This window comes from Macaca fascicularis, chromosome 4 (genome assembly GCF_037993035.2).
Source record: "Macaca fascicularis isolate 582-1 chromosome 4, T2T-MFA8v1.1".
Lineage (NCBI taxonomy): Eukaryota > Metazoa > Chordata > Mammalia > Primates > Cercopithecidae > Macaca > Macaca fascicularis.
The window spans coordinates 47,075,630-47,098,400 of NC_088378.1; the positions used below are offsets into that span (position 1 = coordinate 47,075,630).

The 22,771-nt window shown below is 37.2% G+C and overlaps 1 protein-coding gene across 12 annotated transcripts in view; it reads right to left on the reverse strand.

Moving 5' to 3' along the window:
- Positions 1-22,771, reverse strand: part of HIVEP2 (HIVEP zinc finger 2) — a 196,659-nt gene that overhangs the window by 138,733 nt on the left and 35,155 nt on the right. The window contains exon 2 of one of the 12 annotated variants that reach the window (XM_065543472.2): positions 14,186-14,260. The exons of the other annotated variants lie outside the window; for them this stretch is intronic. The gene's annotated coding sequence lies outside the window, so the exon portion shown is untranslated. The remainder of the gene's footprint in view (positions 1-14,185; positions 14,261-22,771) is intronic. 12 annotated transcript variants of the gene reach the window in all.

Below are 22,771 nucleotides of genomic sequence, written 5' to 3' on the forward strand. Positions count from 1 at the left end.
TCACTAATTTTACAAAAGGATAGTTCAAAATCAGCCGAGGCACCCTGAAATGATCATGTTTCACCCTGCTACATACATTTGACAGCTTTCGGTCATGGTGGTCTATGCTGGTCAAGTCTGAACTGAGGATCCTCAGATAATTTTAAACAATACCAATACCCAAAGGAGACAGTATTCCAAATTGCACTGACATATTAACTGTCAAACCAGAGATCACTGATTGAATCCCATAAGAGGTTATTTCCATCAGCACTCCTAGTTTTAGTAATTCCAGGCCTGTTAAATTTTTCATCAGCAGAACAATTGTTTTCTGTTAAGAGAAAATGAAACTTCCTTACCCTAGATTGGAAACTATGCTATCATTATAGTTATTTAAATCTGTGAGATCACTTCCTGCATTGTCTCCTCCAGTGAAGAGGTTAAACAAATCATTGCTTAAAATTTTAAAATGCAAAAAATACATTTCAGAGAGTATGTGCTTTTAGGTTTCTGAAATATCAAACAATGTAATCACCTGGTCACTAAATTTAGCACCAGATTATTTAATTATCTGGAAAGAACTGGGGGAAGGGGAGGATACAGCAAAACGGCAATGCAGCAAAAAAAAAAAAAAAAAAAAAAAAAAGCTTTTTCAAATTAGTCTCTCTGTCGGTAGTAAAGTACTATGACAATAAATCATTTTACATGTTTTAACTGTATTCAAAAAATGGGAAAATATATCCCTAGTTCACTATCCTATGCCTAGTCAAGGACAGATACCTCACATTTAGACTATAAAGTCAGTTTTCTCCTTTAGTCTCAGTGTTATGATGGGATTCTGTTTTATTTTGTTTTATTATTCTTTTTGAGATACTCACTCTGTTGCCCAGGCTGCAGTGCGGTGGTGTGACCACAACTCACTGGGACCACAGGTGCATGCCATGTAAAGATGGGGGTCTCACTTCATTGCCAGGGCTGATTTCAAACTCCTGGGCTCAAGCGATCCTCCTACCCTGGCCTCCGAAAATGCAGGGTTTATCAATATGAGTCACAGTGCCCAGCCATGGATTCTGTTTTATTTTTAATTTTAAAAAATTACATCCTTAAATTTTCTCATTGTTTAATAGTGACATTTTTCATTTAGTAAATAAGATTGCTTCCAAAATATTTCATGGGCTCAATGAAGTCATTATCTTCATTGTTTTCCCACCCTGCAATGCACCTACAAGAGTGCTTGCACACACACATATTCAACCTTTCTTTCCCTCATGCCTGATCTCCTTTGATGAAGTCAAACATTTAAAGAACCCAAGGTGTATTCAAGAGTCATCCTTAAACCTCAGCTCCCATGTCTAATCACGAAGCCATGACAATTTTACCAAGGTACCTCTGTTTCTTGTCTATCTTCTCTCTAATTCCACTGCCGTGACCTTAGTTTTACCCTTCAACACAGTGCTTCTCTCAGGGAAATAAAATAACTATCCTTAGTTCTCCCTCTTCTCCCAAACTATGCTCTACATGACCAAAAGTGAGTTGTAGAAAACATAACTCTGACTATACTACTCATTCCATCAAAACCCTTCAATGGCTCCTAGTTGTATCATACAAAGTCTTGTATCAGAGATCACTCTACATTATCATAATTTTTCGTTTATGTGTTTGAACTTTCTATTTGATTTTGAGCTCCTTAAGGTCACAGACTGTGTTATACTTATTACTGCATCTCCAGTTCTCAGCAGAGTACCTGGCACTTTTGTTGAACTAAAGTGGACTGAATGACAGGACACTGCACTGACATTTTAAACTCCTGATGTGGCCATGCATGGTGGCTCACATCTGTAATTCCAGCATTTTGAGAGACTGTGGCAGGAGGATCTCTTCAGTCCAGGAGATGAAGACCAGCCTGGGCAACAAAGCAAGACCCTGTATCTACAAAATATTAGCTGGGTGGCAAGCGCCCGTAGCCCTTGGGAGGCTGAGGCGGTAAGATCACTTAAGGAATTCGAGATTATAGTGAGCTGTGATGATGCCACTGCACTCCAGCCTGAGCAACAGAGCAAAGCCCTGTCTCAAAACAAACAAAGAAACAAACAAACAAAATCCTCATGTGGTCTAACTAGACTGAATAAAAAGAAGGCATGGCAGAGCAATTCTCTTTGAAAGCAAAGCAAACTGACTTCAACAATAGTATTCTCATATCTTAGGCAATTACATAACCTCTCTGAACCTTAGTTTCCCAAGCTACAAAATGGTGTTATGACAAATGGAATAGCATACACTGTGTGCCTGCTACAACAGCTGGCACCTATTGAGAAGGTGCTCAATAAATGGCAGCTATTATTATGTTTTAGTGATTTCTGCTGTGCAATTATACATACATTTATCAGACATCAAAATGACCTATTTTGGTGCTGTCGACTAGACATGTATCTATATATCTATGCTGTCTAATACTGTAGCCGCTGGCCATAAGTGGCTCCTGACACTTGAAATGTGGCTAGTATAACTGAGAAACTGATTTTTCAATTTTAATTACTTTAAATTTAGATAACCTCATGAGACTGGGTGGCACTGGGCAGCACAGACCAAATTAGCCCTGACATCAATGGAGCCCCCTTTAAGTGTCTATCATTTCCCCTTTCCCCAAAATCAGTCTTGTTTACAAGGATTCAAGTGCCAGTGTTAATTAGGGTCTATGTCTTCATTTTTGCTAATTCAACACTGCCTGCTCTGTTAAAGAAATCAGACCTAAATGCCTATATTTTTCACTCCCTTTGCAAATTAACTCTAGCGCTAGTAGAAGAGGCTCTACATCAGTAAAACAACCCATTCTATTTAAGAAATTTATCCATGGAAGTGTGAGAAGATCAGATAACAGAGTTCCATAGAGAATCTTCCTCTAACAAGCTCCTCCAAAACTTTGTATCTTTACAAAGTTAACACAGTTCAGCTTTTATTGCATGTTCTTCTTTACATATTCGTGCACTTGCTCTGCACTCCTTCTAACACTCTAAATTCATTGAAGGTAGAAACAGTCTTGCTTCATTTCATTGTACATATGTTGAAAGAATTACTACCAAAGAAACAAATGAAGAATACAGTCCACAGAATGGAACCCCCAGCACAACACAGAGAGATGGATCAGAGTGGCAAGTGCACAGGATCTGGACCAAAAGAGCTTATTCCAAATCTCAGCTCTGCCATTAACATTCGATGAGGTTTGGAAAAATCACCTGACCTCCTATCTGCCAAATAATCATAATACTAACCGCAACTCCTAAATATTCTGTTAATATAATAATCTAATGAGATAAATCAGACATATAAATATTAGCGCAAATAGTGTAACTAAGTAATTAAAAAAAAAACACTTAAATCTCTACCCAGTATATTACTACAGAAAATAATGTCCCATAAATATGAAAAACACCAGGAATCTCTCTTGACAATTTGGATAAATGTCTACAGGGAAAGATCAATTTTAAAATAATTATAAGGATGATTACACTTCCATTTGTAAACTGTAATATTAGCCATTACTTGTGGTGTACAGTCTTTATCTGACATCGAGTTCACAGAATGTTGAAATATGCTTTCGTATATATGGCCTGTCTCCTTAATCATACCTGTGCTGTATGGATAGGGTCTGCAGTCTTCAAAATATTTGGTAAAAATAGTTCACTTTTGTTGTTTGCTTTTCAGTTCACAAAGTACTTTCACTTATATGCTTAAAGTTCTCTTCGGGACAACTCCAAGAGAGGCTTAGGATTTTATTATTTTCACTTTGCAGAAAAGTAAGTAATAACAGTGTCAGTAGGTAAAACCATCAGGTTAGTAACTGGAAGTCTAGAACTCCTGTTCTTGTACTCAAGGAATTTCATACTGTTTCCCATTTCCAAAGGAGAACCTAGATTGTGTTCATGTGTTCCCACATTAAGAATTTTAGCAAAATACTAGGTATTACACTGACATCTATCTCATCATACATATATGTTTACATACAATTTAATGTTGATTAATATTAATATATAATTTAATAATTTTAAAAAGTGTTCTCATCCACACTCACTTAGCAGATCCTTACAGAGTGGGTATGCCAGGTAGTACAATCACTATTTATAGATAAGGAAATTGGGTTTTGGAGAGATCTCAACTCTTGACAGTGTTTTTGCAGAGTTGTGGAGATGAATGATCTGTGCACCCGGGCTATGGATCTAGATCTACTATCACCCAGTTGAGTAACTTCAAATAAGTCACCCAGCCTTCCTGGGCCTCGCCCTCCTTCTACGTAAAATGAGAGACTTTGAGTCACTCACAGATACCACCTAGCTATTAAAACTCTATTATTCTGCAATTCAGCTAATTCGGCAACATCGCTGAGACACAGCCCCCGACGGGCTAAGTCCTTGATGGTTCTTTGTCCTCTCTCAAACACTGTAATGCCTCTTACGATATTTGTTTCTCCATGATCGAAAAACTGGACTTCATTAAGGAGTTCATTGTTTGTTTGTTTATCTTTATAGAGCCCTAGGCCCTGTTTATGTCCCGTTTATTCTTTGATCCTTTAGCTATGTCCAGCCAGTAAAAACATTCCCTAGAAGAAAGGCTAGCCGAGACAGACCCATGTAGACACAGGGGTCCCGGGGAAAAGGGTGTGCCCTCACTTGACCTGGCCTCACTGTGCTGCCTACCACACTTTCACTTTGGGGATAGGAGATGTTTGTCTGTGTTGATGGGTTTTGATATCTTTTACATTTTTATTTTTTTAAAGAAATAGTACGAAACTCAAGGGTGATAGGAAAGACAGGCTCTTGCACACAGGTCCAGGAACAGGGTCCCAACAGATTTAAAACAATTTAAGTGGCCCAACTAAGAAGATTTCCACCATAAAGAAGGGGCACGTCCAAAAGAAGTCATGTCTAAGGGCACCTGGCTGAAAGTACGGACTCATGTGCACAAATCCACACATACCCTCTGCTGGCATGGATAATGCTCTTCCTACATCCCGGCCGAGGTGCCAGAGAAATAAGCAACCTGACCCCCCAAGAGTCTTTGGAGCCTGGCAGTAACCTGAGCTGCTCTAGGTTATTTTTGCTGATGGCTAGTAGTTCTTAAAGGGACTGTATTCTAAGTACACATGTCCAGACACGGGATGCAAACTAATGACAAGACAGAAGTGATCGACCTATCTTCATTAAATGAAGTCCATAAATGCATATAATAAATAAACGAGAAGATATGTGAGCAAATATTTTAATGACCTTTCAAAGGGATCAATCATATATCCTGTGATATAACATCAATGGCTTAATACAAGGCAATACTGAATAACATAGAATTCTATTGGTGTACAATTTAAACAGACAGCAGGCATTTCCCCCAAGGCTCTGTCCTCAGTGCAAACCTCCTACTTAAGGGAATGGGGAGTCGAGATTACAGATGGAAATGACTTCCAGGACTGAGCTCTACAGTTATCATCCCACTTAAATGCTCGCTACAACTCTTAAAAGTATAATCATTCCATTGTACCAAAAAGGAAAGTGGAGCTCAGTGAGGCTTCGTAACATCCTCAAAAGTTACATGACAGGTGGGTGCAAGCCTCTTCCAATAATGTCTATGGGAAAGGTGAAGATTCTGAAAGCAAACATCCCATTCAAGAAATCATTAGTCCTTTCATTCTCTACCCCACATCCCTATATTGGCCAGGCAGGAACTGGAAAGTGGGACCTGGAGTCACAAACACCCAGGTTTGTAAACCTTTTCCACCACAAACTTGCTGGGTGACACTGGGCAAGGTGGATACAATCCTTGAGCCTCAGTGGGAATAACAGTAGTACCTACATGGTCAGGTTGTTTAGAGAGTAAATGAGGTCATCATGTGTGTAATATATTTGGAATGGCGCCTAGCACAAAGACACCCCATAGTAAAACAATTGCTCTTATCAGTTGTATTAGTATTCCTAATTCGGTAAGTGTGCAATTCAATTTGCCTTGAAAAATTTGATAATCTATAATCATAAGAAAAATCATGTAACAGCTAATTATCAAGCAGGTACTGTACAGATACCATCTCTGGTGATCACAATTCTGTCAGGCAAGTGATCTGACTCCCCTTTGCAGATGAGGGAACTGAAATTTACAAAGGTTTAGTATCTTGCCCAAATTACAACTAGCAAGTGACAGGACAGGGACTTTAATTTAGGTCTGACTTCAAAGCCTATACTCCTTTCTCTCAATCGAGAAATAGCCAGAGAAATGGCATGAAGAGCAGTGAGAACAACACTCTATTCTACCCAGTTCTATTCTACAACTTGTTAACTCTGCCCTAAGGTCAGTGTGCAACCTTTCTAACCTGTTTCACCTGCATTTTTCGGGGGGAGGGAAGCCTAATCTCTGCAGCATGTTATCCATCCATTATTGGTTTACAGGTAATTCTACAGAGAATGATAAAGTTCTCTGTATCCCTATTTAAAATATATTATTGTAAGGGTTCATTTCTGAGCCATGGCTCTTCAGAAATCCACAAGTCCTGTATTACATAATCATGACAAAGATACACAAATGTATAAAATCTTATAGTTCATAAAGCATCTTCACAAACATTCACTCACTTAATCATCTTAACAACTCAGCAAGGTAGCTATGTGCCTGTTTCTCAGATGACGAAACTGAGGCACAAGTTAAGTCAATTGCTTATAGTCATATAATCAATAAATAGTAGAGTTGCCATTTTAATAGCTGGGTTTTGTGATATCACATCTGTGTTCCATCTATTGCATTATGTTCAGCTCAGGAAAAATATCAGCATCTTTCTAGTGTGATCTGCTATACTCTATAATATATCAAGGGATGACATATTACTAGCCTCCCCTTCTGTCTTTCAGGTACTATCCTTTACTTGTGGTGTATAATAGACTTTTAATTAATTTCAACATTTTTTCCTAACATAGCATAATATCTACTCAAGAAAACCAAGTTAACAGATTAACTTCCCAAAGCTTGACTGTTCAAGAGCACAGGGGCCATATCTTACTCATCAAATTATATTTGATACACAGTTTCTACCCATAAACTTAGTAGCACTTAAAAGTAGATGATCCATAAATTAAATTGAATAAAGCTCAAGACAACTGTAACTTTATAAAACTATATGCCTCTATTTTACATAACAATTTTTAAGAACTTTAAGATACTTTTAACAGTGAACTTGACAACAGAAGCTATGTTTCAGGATCACATTTATTGAGTGTCCAGCGTGTCTTGCAGTGCTCCAAGTGCTTTACATTTACTACTTTATTTCTGGAAAACAATTCTATGGGAAGGCACTAATTTTTTTTTATTTTACAGATGAGTAGACTATATCAAGTTAACTTAGGGTATAGAGCTAGTTAGTGGTAGAGCAGTCATTTGAACGCAGGGTCTACGGCATCCACAGCATGTGTTCAGAACTACTCTACTACACTGTCCCCACTGACAATATGCCAGACACTGTCCTCAGACCTTAATTCATCTTCACAACAACCCTGGAAGCAGTAGAAAATCATCCTGGAGATTGAAAGTCGCCTTGATAATTCACTGGCACGAATTGGTATTCAGGAGAAAAACTAAGTAATCCTATTTAATTGTCTATAACAGTCCTTCTCCATGACCAAAATTATCACAAGTAGCACATCCATCACATTACAATTTTAAAAGTTGTTGGGAAAATAAAACTTAGAGCTACATTTTAATGTTAACACTTGAAGTTTAAATTTATAGACCGTTTACCTCTTCTTGAACAGTATCTTGATATGTTTTCTGTGCAGTCTTGTACACTTCACATTGTTTTTTGTTTGTAATCTTGCAGTTATGACTCTATCTAGCATCCACTGAAATTTTGGTTTTTTTTAAACAATAAAAATCTGGTAGAAATGTTTTTTTCAGGACTTAAATTCTTGTTTCTTTTCTTGCTTTCATCTTATTTTATCATTTTTTTTTTCTTTTGTAGTTTCCCTTTCTTGTTATTTGCTTTGTTTCCTGGTCAAATGATGTAGGACGGTATGCATAGCAATCTTCCAAAACGAGATGCTTAACAGCAGTTTCCTCAAAGTTGAGTCTGTGGACAATCCACATCATTATCTCCAGGGCTGGGGTTCCAAATCTACATTTTTCAGCAAGTTGCCAAGGTGAATTCTCTACATACTGGGATAAATCATAAGATTTTCAGTCTGCTGATTCCTGTAAGTCGTTCTTCCATTGAAGCCTTTTTCATTTAGCAGAGTGTATGTGCTAGTTTTATAAAAAACATAAACTTCACTCTCTAGACTTCAGCTGAGAGTATCACACAATATGGGGCATTTTATGTACTAAATTTAAACCAAAGACTTTAACACACTTTATTATTTATTTCAATGTGTAGCAGCCAGGAAACACAACTAGAGAATAGAGAGGGGATCAAACCAGGCCTCCAAAGATAATGAATGGCTTAAGAAATGCATCCAACCTGTTTCATTTAAGTTGACCAAAGCAATAGATTTTTATTTTTGGTGTTTCATTTGCATATGAAACCTGACCATTTGGATCCCTCAATTAACCTTCATTATTAAAAACTACCTTATTGAACCAACTAATGGCCGATGTTAAAGAAAAATGTTCAAATAAAACTTCATCGGAAGTTTTCATTTAATAGAAAGTATTTAGTTACTAACAATGCACAAGATAAGCTAAAACTTAGAACGTGACCTTTTTTGAGATGTCACTTGCTGAAATGTTTGATTATTGCCCATAAAACCCGAGAGGAAATTCAGATTACTATATGTGGGTCTCTAAGACAGGCTAATATATTCAATTGTGTCACATCACCTACCTTCCTAACCTTCACACTTAGTGTTTGTTCTTCAACCTTATGGAGACACCCAATTCCTCAATTCCAGCAGTTCACCATCTTCCTCTTCCTCCTGCTCTGGGTTTCTTTCACTATTGTCTCTGAATCCCACTGTGAACCACTTCACCCTTTGTCTTGCCAGTATCCCAACTCATCTGACACCCTTGCCCTTCATACCCATCCTAAAAACCACTCAATTTGGTTCACTGGTTTTTCTGTTCCTGTGTAATCTAGAGGCGCTGAGAAAAAGTACCAATTTCACAGGCTGAGCTACTTCTGCGGAGCCCTCTGAATGTCGGCCTTCTTATTCCAGGATGCTCTGCTCAGCACTCTCTGCCATTTCCTCCAGAGACAATTCCAAGTGTTCCCCATTTTTGTCAATATTATCCAGTTTTTCTAGATAAATAAATTGGCCTTTCACTTCACAAAAAGAAAAAAAAATAATGAATTTTTTTTCAAAGAAAATTATATTTGATGCACAGTTTCTACCCATAAACTTAGTAGTATACCTCCTCCTGCCCCAATCAGTCCTTTCTAGAGCTCAAAGCACTCTAGCTGCTCCAGGATTCTGCTCGATTATCATCTTTCCTTTATATCATCTACATTTCCCTCTCCAATGGCTCTACTTGGTCAGCACATATAAACAGGTTCACACTGATGCAGAAATGCTTTCTGGGTCCTATGTCTTATTCTATCATCTCACTCCTCCTACACACAGCCACGCTTTCTTGAAGTACAGAGTATGACTATATTGTTCTCTTCTCTACCTCCACAAACATAGTTCCAGACAGGCCCTCAATAGTTATTCTCATTGTTTCAATATTGATGCTGAAAATAGAGAAAGCCCAATAGAAAGGTGGAAAACACAGTTCAGCAGCCACTTTATAAAAAGAAAATATCCAAAAAAAATAAATAAATAAATAGGAAAAGGGGCTCAACTTTGTTAACCACCGAAGAAATAAAAATTAAAACTACAAGGGTACACCACTACATAGCCATCAGATGGCCAAAATGCAAAAGATGAAAATATCACAGCAGGTTGAGGACAGTTAGGACCCTCATGCATGTTAGAAGGGGCACAGATTGTCATACATGCTTCAAAAAGGCACGTGGTAATAACTACTAAAGCGGAATTCATGCAAGCCCCATGATCCAGCAACTCCACCCCTAGGGCTGCACCTGCAGAGATGTACCATACTATTCATAGAAGCACTATTTGTAAGTGCCAAAACCAAAAGTAATCCAAGTTTATCAATGGTAGAATGAACGATTATAGCACATTCATAGGATGGAATTCAACACAGTAATGAGAATGGATGATTGTTACATGCGACAACATTAACAAATCTCACTGACATACCATGGAGTGAAATAAGTCAGACACACACACATGAAGCAGAGCACATGATTCCATATATATAAAGGACAAAAGCAGGCAAAAGTAATAGATACGGTGTTAAAAGTCAGGACAGCAGTTACCCTTGGGTTCTAAAATAACTGGAAAAGGGCAAGAGATGTGCTCTTAGAATGCTGATAATGTTCAAATGGTGAAAATCCATCAAACTGTCTACATCCTTTTCTGTATATATATTATATTACACAATTTTGAAATCTGGATATATTGATTCATCATTGAGCCACTTCTTATTCAAAACACTCTTGACTTCCTTTTCTGTCTCACTCTATAGATGCTAAGATCCTGAGGCCAGGGACTAATCCTTGTCTATCTCGGCTTCCCTACTTCCTATACAGAGCTTAGTACACACCTGCTCTCAACAAATGATTCTGGATGAGTGAACAAGCATGGCACCTCAGCCCCACTGATTTTGTTCTCTTTTATGCTCTTGACACTTACGTCTGCATTTTCAGCCTCTTCCCTGGGCTCCAGGTCTTGACATCTGCCTATAGACACTGCAGTGATAACAATCTGCCCTTTATTTGGAACTGGCTTTGAGTCAGGAGCTTTACCTATCACAAACAACCTGCACGTCAGTAATTATTATCCCCACTTTACAGACCAGGAAATCAAGGATCTCCAGAGGTTTACCTAAGAATGCACGGGTGAAGTACTTTGAAGAAGTAAAATTGAAACTCGGGTCTTTCTTATCCCAAAGCCAAGGATCTTTCCACAGACCACACATGACCACAGATACAACATATCTAAAATGTAGGTCACACAGGCCACGCTCAGTGGCTCACGCCTGTAATCCCAATATTTTGGGAGGCCAAGGCGGGCGAATCACCTGAAGTCAGGAGTTCAAGACCAGCCTGGCCAACATGGCAAAACTCCGTCTCTACTAAAAATACAAAAATTAGCCAGGTGTAGTGGTGCACACCTGTCCTCCCAGCTTACTCAAGAGGCTGAGGCAGGAGAATCACTTGAACTCAGGAGGTGGAGGTTGCAGTGAGGTCACACTACTGCACTCCAGCCTGGGCGACAGAGCAAAACTTCATCTGAATAAATAAATTAAAATGAAAATGAAAAATGAAATGTAGGTCACTACTTTTCTCAAAGGCCTGCTCATCTTCCTTCTCCTGAGCAGTATCGTCACTACCCAACTTGTCACCCAAGCTGCAAGTCCTGGGAATTGCCTTCAATTTCCCCCACCCTTCACACTGACTCAGCCACTAAGTACTGTGTGCTAAGCTTGACAGTCCATCTTGTGCTTAGTATTCTAAATATCGCAGCATTAATTCAGGCTTTCATTTTTTTCTCTTGAATATTACTATAATTGTCTGCAAACCATGTCTCCCAAATCCAGGCTTGTCTTCCTCTGTATCATTCTTGTGATACTGCTTGAGAGATCTTTGTAAAATGCTAATCGGAATATGTCCCCCCGTCTTGCCTACAGGACAGAGTTCAAATGTAGCAGCATGACATACCCTCCTTGACCTGGTCGTGGCCAAGCTCTCCATATCCTTCCCTTGTGACTCTACTCCTCCTCCTCCCACCTTGTAATCCTGCCATGTGAAATGCACCTCACAAATGTACCTTTCTGTTTCCATGTCTCTGGATCCTTTTTTGCTAAGGCTTTATCTTCCTGGAATGCCCTTTCCCATGCTGTCTACCAGGCAAATTCCCACCCATCCTGCAAGAGGCAGCTCAAGCACTTAGTCCTCTGTCAAGCCTCTCAAGTAAAGCTGCTGCATTGCTTTCATGTCACAGCTAAGCTTTGTGCATCCTTCTCTTACAGCCCTTTCATAATGTATTGCCGTTTTTACAGACTGCAGCCTTCAGTTCTAGACCATTAGCTCCTCAGGGACACATGTCTGCTTTTTATTGCATGCTCAGGCCCACATGCAATAGTCAACAATACTTGAACAAGTGAATTAGTAAATGAAACCAATTGTATGTGTACATATAATCTTAGTTGCAAATAATTTATTTTTAAAAGCAAATCCCAAGAGAATGATCCAGGCAGAAACAATGAGGCAAGAATAGGTCATTTATCTTTGTAAACTCTAGGAGAGTGCAGCTCAAAGTGTAAGGCTGAAAACAACATTTAGCTGTTGTGTGTCCGCAGGAACATAGCATCCTCCTCTCCCAGGCCACTCGTCAATCATCTCCTCCTGCCACCACCGCAGCCATCTCTGATCCTGGGCAGGGGTTAAGTTCAGGGGTGAAAGGAAAAGGGTGAAGATCTGTATTGAATAGACTATCTCCTGGATCCCTAGTCTCTGAATCGAGTGGAGAGAATCACTGATACTCAACCTCAAGTTTTCGGTGAAATAAAAATGGTCTAAACCTTAATAGAGATGATTCTCATTGCTAACCAGGATAGAGCAGAATATTCCATTTATCTCCTGGATTGGCTAAAGTGGAACAGAGCAAAAATAAACATTTTTCAGATTGTGCTTTCACTTCTAAGATGCAGGACAGGAACGTGGGCATATCAATAGTCAAGTGGTGATACTATTAGTTCTGAATGAAGAAACTAAGCAAAGGACTGGTGGAATTGACAAAGATGAGTATGGCTGCAAAGCACAGTGAGAGAAGAAACTTGACATCTGAGAGTTGAGTGAGGGGCTGAGAAACTCTAGGCAGGAATACCCACTTCGCCAATCACTCCACGCCACCTCGTCAGCCCGGGCCACATGGTACTTAAGTACAAGGCGGGACATCAGATGACCTACCAAAAGCACTCCTTGCACAGAGAAGAAAGCTGACTATGGCTCTTGCCAGCCCCTACTCTACATGAAGGCTACAATTAAACAGCTCTCCCTGGAATAAGGCTGTGGAAAGAAGCAGCCAAGTGCCCCCCTGAGACACACAGAAAAGCAATAACTATGTTGACATTCCAAGAAGAGAGAGGGAGAAGAGCATTTCTCTTGCAGTCACATTCTTTAATTGCCTCTTCTGGCTTCCTTTCTGGAGAAAGAAGGGAGGTGGATGGTGGCTGGATCATGTAAAAGACCAGAGTGCAGCTGATGTGAACTTCTATCAGGCCTCCTTGCACAAAGACCTTATTATAATACACACATAAAAATGCATGGGCAAGTCTTGGAGGGTTGGGGTTTTTCCCCCCAAACTCACTCCCAGCCCCGTGCTTTGAATGCAGTTGTGTATACACACCCTCTGACAGAATAGGTTCTTCGTGTTGCCATGGAGCTGAAACCTCTGTAGTTTGGATGGAAGGATCACAGTGCTTTTATGCTTTTAACAGCAGAGGTAAGAATCACTGCATAATATTAACTCCACTTTTATTTCAGATTTTCAGTTGCTCATCTTCATATTCTGCGTGAACTCTATTTAATTTTTTTACTTACTCCATGTAAAATTACCTCATAGAAGCTGCTAGCAAGCTGATTCTTGTCTTTGTAAATCAATATGTCAAAACTTAAGTGCATGCATGATGTGTGAGTTTTCCCCACCCCTGCCCTTTCTAACAGAGAGAGTCTGTGACCTTATCACATCTAGGGAAGTTTATGAGAAATGCAAAGCACAAATCAATCCATAGCTAATAAATATGCTACGAAACACATAAAACGTCGCATAACCAGTACCTATTTTCTCTGATATGATAAACCTAAAGATTATTTATATTCTGATTATTATTTTTCAAATAGGTTTCAAGAATCAAAATCATATCCAGAACACTTTTGCAAACATAGATATGCTTCTGCAAGTTCCTCTCAGATCTTGTTTCAAAACTTAGCTATTACCCTATTGTTTGGAAATCAAATAAAATAATCTAATGAAAGAAAAACAAAGTAATTCCTAGCACAACCTCAATGTCTATGCTGCTCCTCCTTTTCAGATTTTGTATCTCCTAAGAAATCAGTGATTTGACTTCTGCAAAATCAAATGCAAAGGAGTTAAATAGAACAATTTTGATTTCCTACCTGGAAATATGATTTTGGTCCTAGTCACACATTCTCATAATCTTGAGCCTCAATGTCTCAGGTAAATTCGCCAATCTGCCGACAAGAAGTTTTGTATTATGACTTCTCCTCCCACAGTGCATGCATTACAACTTGATTAGGAAAATGACCTTCATCTTAACCAGAACAGCAAAACTGAATCCATTGGTTTCAAAACTGAGAGTGCAAACGTGGAGGAGGGAGAGGCAAAAAAAGGTGGATAAGATGTTGCACTAAGCTACACACAATATTAGTGCTAGAGTGCTCTGCAAAATGAAATCTTAAGAATTAGAAAATAGTTTATGAGGAATAAAATAGTGATGGCACTAGATGATAACCCAAATAATAAAATAAATATCCATGAATCCATACCAAAGTCAATCAATCAATCAATAAAATATGTAGCTATTTCCTCCCTTCAAAGATAAAGCTTAATTCTTCTCCAGTTAGGTGTGGGCTGACTTTCAAAGAATAGAATATAGAAAGAGAAAAGCAGTAACTTTACAGTGGAAAAACCTGGCAGAGTCTACCGTAACCAAGTGATTAAGGTTAACATCACCAGTGATAAGGCATGTTGATGTGACACAATTCCTAACAAAATGTGATGAGATGGGAACTTTGCCTTGTGGTATTTTGCCCCCAAATCCATAACTCCAGATCACAAAATTCCTGGTCCATACTCTTCCAAAATGTCAATTCCATCTGAAACAAGTAGACTGTGCCATGGTACTATCACATTGTATCTTGTGTCATATTAAATATTTTTAAGTGAGTAGCTAATTAATACCAAATAAACTTCTCAGGCAAACCAAACCATTCTTTAAAACAGTTAACCAACCACTCAGAACAGCCTTTTTAAGATAGTAATATTATTTAGATAAGAATTTTTCTTCTTCTGTTTTGAAGCTTTCAGAACACCTCAGTATGACATCTTCAAATGTTGTACACTTCAGCTAAAGACAGTGCGTATATTTCCACTATGACTAGCAACAATGGTGCTTGTATTGATCTTTCTGGCAGCTATTTAAATAGGCTTGTTCTCTCCCTATCTCAATGGCCTCACAATGCTAATACTACAATGCTCAGGACCTTCTGAGCACCCCAGCCACATGCCCCTTACTGCTTGTGGACAGGCATTCCCCAGCCTCTTGGCTGGGTGACAGCAACCACAGCAGCCCACAAGACGGGTGGAGAACCAATGAGTAAAATGATAAACATTTGTGATGAAACAGGATGTTAGAGACAGGGGGGTGAGGAGACAAAATATCTCAACATTGAACTACTAATGCTACTTTGGAACTCCTAACAGTGTTCCCTTGTTGTAAAACTAGAAGCAGTAAACAGGTATTTTCTCTGGTGTTTTCTCCTTTATTATAAATAATTTCAGAATTACTGCTATACAACACACCATTACCCAGGCACAGAAGTTAAGACTTTGAGCTAACTGAACCACAAGCACTATACCCCCATAAATATTGTAAATGTTCACTGGAGACCCTTAAACAATTATGTGAAAATAAAATGTTTTCTGGACAGAGAACACATTTTCAATAGTTCAGCCCTTGCTGCTGATTGAATGTACACTTTAAACCACCATTTCCCCTCTTATCTATGCCAGTTAGTAACAGCAACAATAATCACTTGCAAGCCCAGGAACTTTCCTGTCAAGTATAAATTTAAGAAATTCTGAAATAAACATAATACTTCACTAACACAGTGTCCTAGACTCGGACTTCACTTTGATTGACTCTCAATATGTAAGTAAATATCTCTTAAGCTGAAATTCTACTGAAACTATTACCTGATTTCTGTACTTGGAGTACAATCATTTTGTTTTAATTGCTATGTATTGAAGAATCCACAAAATATTAATGTTATAATTATGTTATAACATTAATGCATCATGAACTCCTGCTCAACCCCATAAATTAATGCACCAGTACATATATGCATATATACCGGTACCATATTGCAGAAAAAAATGGTTGAGGTGGTTCCCATTACTTCACACACTGATTCTGATATCAAGGTTAAAAAAAAACAAAACAAAAATGTGAAATCGCCACTATGGTGGTGCTCTCTTGGACTCCTTTTTAAAGAGGGTTATCAATAAGCATGTCTTCTTAGAGTCTATGATACTCATCTCTCTCATCCATTTCACTCTTGCTTTATTGCTAATGATTGCACCAAAACAAAGTAAATGATTGCAACAAAATAAAGTTTAAAAAAATTTCATCTTAGTAGCAATTTGATATTTTAAATAAATCTCTGAAAACCTTTTCCACCTGAAGTGTCCTAACAGTGACAGATCATTCTGCAATATATACAAGGAGATGGAACACAGCTATACACTAAGGAATATGGATGAGGCAGGAAGTGACTGAGATGTAGCAAGCTCACTTACTTCAGACTAAACACAAAACTTCATAGCAATATTAAACCCAAACTTCTAGTCATTTTTAGACTTAAAAACCCAATTCGATCTGTCTGAATTTCAACTCGTATTTGACAAGTACCTCCAAATGAAAAAGTGGGAAATTACAAAGATGAATTTGAGGACACACATTCTACTTTTGTTCTCCACTTGTTACACTTATCATCCCCAAATATTATTTACCCATCTCTTTTATGCATTTATCTTTAAAAGTCATTTCTGGAAAACTTAGTAATTAACATTTTGAAAACAATGCTAGAGTAAAAAGGTTACAGCGTCATATATATTTCCTTTAAGAATGTGTTAGATATCGCCCTTTAAAGCTGTTGTTCGTGTTGAACAACAGGACATCAAACTTGAAAAGGCAAAATTAAGCCTATGAGAAAACGCACTAGGTGCAGTATCAGAGAGAAAGTGACATTTCATTCCAAGCACTACTGCACACATGCAACTGATAAATTTCCTACTAGTACACTCAAGTTTAAATCATACCTCACTATGGATATTAGTCCATACTCTTTCTGAATGAAAATAAGGCAACCCAATGAAACTGATGACATGCAAAAAAAGATAAACAGCCCTTTTTACCCTTCAAAAGAACAAAAGAACACGAGAATATTTCTATCAATACTGATATTTTAAAGCATAACACCATAACCTATATTACTCTGCAAGATCAGTTTATTATCCATTTGTTTTCATTTATCCCGAAGATCATTCTTAGTCTTTCTACTTGTATCAGTTCAATTTGTTATCTTCACACTATTATTATCAGTTAAGTAACCCTGGGTAAACTGCGGTTTTCATATCTATTGACCTGGGATAACATAGGCTGATATGTCATTAGCATAAGCTTATCCTAACAAGTATGACTCCTCTCCTTTTATGATTTGTTATAACCAACTTAATTCCATTTTCTTAACTATCTTGATGATTTTGGTTACCCATTTACTTTATAATATTTTTGATATTATAATTTATCTTTTAAAACTAAGGGAAAACAACCTTTCATTCACTTTTTAAATTCTTCCTCTACTGTATGAAATATTGGAAGATATATTGAATTCCCATCTCTAAATTAAAGTTAAGAAAGATACTGCTCAACCATCTACCAATAAACTATTTACCAGATAACTTAGCTTATTTAAAAATAATTATAATATCAATTAAACCAATATAAAGAAAATCTTGAAATGCACTATAAATTCCAAAAGTGCATCCTGTTTATACCATAAAATCTGAGCCTCAGAAGAAGAAAACCAACAAGGCATGATTTAGGTAATCAATATGGGGGCCTGCTAAAATGATTTCTGCAAACGACCAATGAGTTGAGATCACATTTAAAAATGTACTATTACTTACAGTTTAAAAACAAGACACTGGAAAGTAGTGTTATAAATGCTCAAAAGCTTGTGGAAAAAAAATAATTTCCAAACATGGAGTGTTTTTCAAGTGTTTAATAAATATAAGTGTTTTTGTTTTTAAAACTGAGGTTAAATACAATTATTAATTTAGTAGCCAGATTCACTGTACTCAGAAATTTCTGAATGTAGTTTTCATTTGCTGTCTAAACCATCAATCTATAAGTCTACATTTAATCTGAAAAAATTATATGACATATTAGATCCTTTAACTACTAATGGTTCAAACTGTTAATTCCCCCCACCTTGGTCATGGTTTTAGAATATACAAGTCCGTAAGAATCCAAGCCACTTGACAGTAGACCAAGAAGCAACATAAAAAATGATAATCAGTCCAGGCGCGTTGGCTCATGCCTATAATCCTAGCACTTTGGGAGGCCAAAGGGGGCGGATTACTGGAAGTCAGGAGTTCGAGACCAGCCTGGTCAAAATGGCAAAACCCCATCTCTGCTAAAAATACAAAAATTAGCTGGGCGTGGTGGCACATGCCTGTAATCCCAGCTACTTGGGAGGCTGAGGCAGGAGAATTGCTTCAACCTGGGAGGCAGAGGTTGCAGTAAGCTGAGATAGCACCACTGCACTCCAGCCTGGGTGACAGAGTGAGACTCTGTCTCCCAAAAAATTAACAATAATAATAATCAGATAACTACACTATTTTTATCACTGTAATTTTAAAATAATTTTGAAGGCATTCATGAAAAACTAATCAGAAACAGATAATCTAGATTAGATAAAGCTAAAATCATTAATTGCATAAAATAACAAAATAATAATTAAATCACATTGAGAAATAGTAGAACCAAGTAGATATAAGGTAACAAAAATTAATATTTAAAATATATAAAAAGCTCATAGAAACTTTTCAAAAAATAACCAAGAAATAAATTAGAAAAGATATGCCAAGTCAATCCAGACAAAGAAATGTAATTAATAAAGATATCTCATTAATTATTATTAAAATGCAAACCAAAACAACAATGCAGTCAGAATTTTTACTTGGGCACAATCATGATAAAAATGGAAAGCAATTTGAAAATGGGGACCATGTATGATAAAAAATATTTATACCCTTTGAAAAACAACCCCAAAAGAAAAAAATAATGAACATTCAGGAATAAGGGGATTTTTAGAAAACTGTGATCATTAAATTAGATTAAAATATGCAGCCTTTAAAATTAGAATATGGTAATTTGCAAAATGAAAGTGTTTATAAAAATGATTTTGAAAGTAAGGATTGTATCAATATCATGATTATAACTATTTCAAGTGTATGAATGTGGGCAAAGATCAAAGACTATTCAAGGAAAAATTTTAAAAATCAAGTTGATACATTGTAAAAGCCTATGAGATAGTTATGCATCTTTTCTTTATTGGTGATATAATATTGCTTGTGTGATAAATTAAAAACTTGACAAGAACAAATAAATTACAGAATCCAGTCAGTTCCAAAATGAAATCTCCCAAATGCATCAACCAGTACCTACCAAAAAACAATGACTACTCCACAGGAGAGCTCACCAATGGCCAGATCTCTGTAACCAAAGCAAGACCTATATCCTACATGAAATGAAACTGTGAATGGTCCATAGCATATCCATACTCTTTAAGCTATTAATCCATGCCCAAGTGCTTACAAAATTTACTACCTAGCATGTGATGCTAGATTGTTCATTTTTATCCTTGTGATTGTACTACATCCTTCATTTCTATGGGAGTTCAGTATACACTACCAAATCACGTTGTTTGAATACAGGCAGTTCTCAACTTACAAACACCTGACAAAAACCAAAAATAAAACCAGCTGCTGCTGTCCCCGGGTTGTCGCCTTCTAGCACTACCAGTAGTCTTACTGTTACCCCTAGAGAGTCTCAGCTGTTGTGAAGAAATCTAAAACTTTTTAGAGAATTTGGGGAGAGAAAGGGTCAAAGCAATAAAATAGCACCAGATACTGAATATACACAAAGCACACAAAGTCACTGCTTACCCTCAGTCGTACTTGATAAAGGTTTGATGAATGAATGAATTTCCTTTTCACCTCTGTAATTTGAGCCCCATTACTTTGTCTCTACCCTACTCCAGCAGCCTGTTAACAAGCCTCCTTTTGGGGCTCTTGATTCATGGAGCTGGAGCTCAAGAAGGGAGTGAAACCTCATAAACAAACAGCTGCGATCAACAGGCTGTCCACTGGGCAATTCAACAGACAGAACCTGCACACAGGACCAATCCAAAAAGGTCTGTTCTTGTGACCTCCCCTAGAGCACCGGTTTGATGTATTACTCCAACTGTACTTTGATGGCCTTAAAGAAGCAGAACCACTTTAAACACATCTGAAGTCTAATAACTTTTTAATTCATTTCACCCCATGTATTTCTAACTAATCATTCGTCTTCTGAAATTTCAAGCCACTCCATTACTCAAAAATCTTCCTCAGCTCTCTCTTACCAACTGAATTACAGAAAATCAAAGAAACTCAAAGTCTGAGAGGTGTGAAAGGACTTTTAGCACAACAACCTAAAGAAGAGGGCAAAACAACTTCACTCTTTCATTCAAGTTCCATCACAACATGGTCCAGGCTATCCTACTTATGATTCGCAGATCTTAACCCTGTACATTTCCTGTCTCCTGACTTTCACTAATGCCACCATTTATATCATACTTTATTTGAATGGTGCCCTCATGATTTTGCAAAATCCAACTCTTGGGCAGCCATATGTGGTGTTCCTACTTTCACTTGTAACATTATGTCCATTTTCCAACCCATCTCTGCTTCTAAAGATGCTAACCAATCCTCAAGGTCCACATCTTCCAGAAAAACGTTTCCTGGTTCCTGCAACTGGTCTTTTTCTCTGAACTTTCATTTCATCTGGTTTATGCCTCTTTTTTGTATATTCTGTCTTTTCTAGTAAAATGAGTTAGTCATGCATGCTATTAACAATATTAGATTGCATTCTCTCTGAGAACATGATCTAGGGTTCACATTTATTTCTATACAGTTTCTAGCCCATTGCCAAAATCAGAACAGGTACTCAAATAATTGTTGGCTGGGACTTTTGATTGGTAAGAAAATACAGATGACTTAGGAACTAGAAAAGTTTAAAGGAGTGGTTTAGACTGAAATGGGCTATAGCAATCAAAGACCAAGGACTAAATTTTGATAACTTGGTGTCTTCAGGTTGAGTGGGTTGAGAAGAGTGCTAAGTGGTAGGATATCACTGTCAAAAACACACTTTTCCCTATTTCAAAATTTTGCCTAAGATCAAATACATACCTATGGAAAAAGACTTCCTCTCATCTTTTCCTCCACTCTGTAAGATACCATCTCGCAAAAAAAAAAAAAAAAAAACCCGAATTCTACACAACAAATTAAAAACACAGTTTTGAAAACAAAGTGCAAAGGAACCAAGCATAATTTAACCTGTTTTATAGAATATCAAAAATAACTTTCCTTTTTTAGTTAAGAATAGTCTACTAAAGGGCAGATTTCAACGATACAAATCTGAAACACTTGAAGAGCAGGTATATCATTTTAGAGGTATCTAAACGTTATTTTCTCTACTATATGGAGCCTGTGTGTCTGCCTAACACATAACATTCATTTTCTTAATTAGTATGCATGCTGAAATATCTATTTTAATAAATATATTGTGATCCACGGAAATCCTTATGATCTATTAAAGGACAATTAACTATAAAAGCATTAGCTGTACAGAAAGAGATAGCTTCAAATTGCTATACATAGATTTCTATTATCTATAGACAAAAATCTATCTGAATATTTTTCAAGACCTTAAAAGATGCTGTGTTTACATAGTAATGGTATAGTATACATTGGCAGATGATTCAAAATATTTTCATATATATCTATATATATGAGTATTTATAAATCTGAAAATTAAATCCCATGATTTTAAGACAATTTAAATATAAAGTAGGCAGGGGAGAGTACAACAATGTTAGAGAGGAGATCACTGAGGAATGAATGAATATATGTTAAGCATGTTTAATAAGCCTTTATACACCAACATTTTTTGAGATTACATATACCTAAAATGCAAAAATTTGCCTCTATTTTTAATCAGAAACGTCTCAGGGTCATTATCATAAACATAGGTCACCATAGCAAACCTACTCATTCAATTATTTTCATTTACTAGGAAAATACTTATGAAGCCTCTTTTATGAGTCAAGTACAACATTAAGTCCTGGAGATAACAGTATCATATGGGGCAGGCATGGTCTCAGCCCTAGTAGAACTTAGATTCTGAGTAGAAAGATCAACAAATAGCTACTGTAAATTGGGGGAAACACAGTAATAGTTTCTGAAGCTACTAAGATGCTTACATTTGCTTACCCCTGCACTCTTGTTTCCTCCAGTGGCCTATATTTTGATCTTTAAGATCTTGCCTCTGATTTTTATAGTTTATCTGTTTCCTTCTTCACTTTCTGGCTGTCAGTGATTACATTTGCAGTCAATATGTGATCCTTTACCAGTGACAATATTTGACTTCCATATACTGCTCTTAATCTCTAGCCAATCAGATCATCAAACCTATTAAAACTGAGCCTAAAATAAGGACAAACTCTGAGTGGAGGCTGAATAGGTATTTTCTACCATTTCAGTTTGATAAAATCATTTTATGGGTTATCTGTTTCCTTCTGATGAGATATTTCTATTACACAACTGACCCTGCCACCCATTTAAGAAGGTAATTT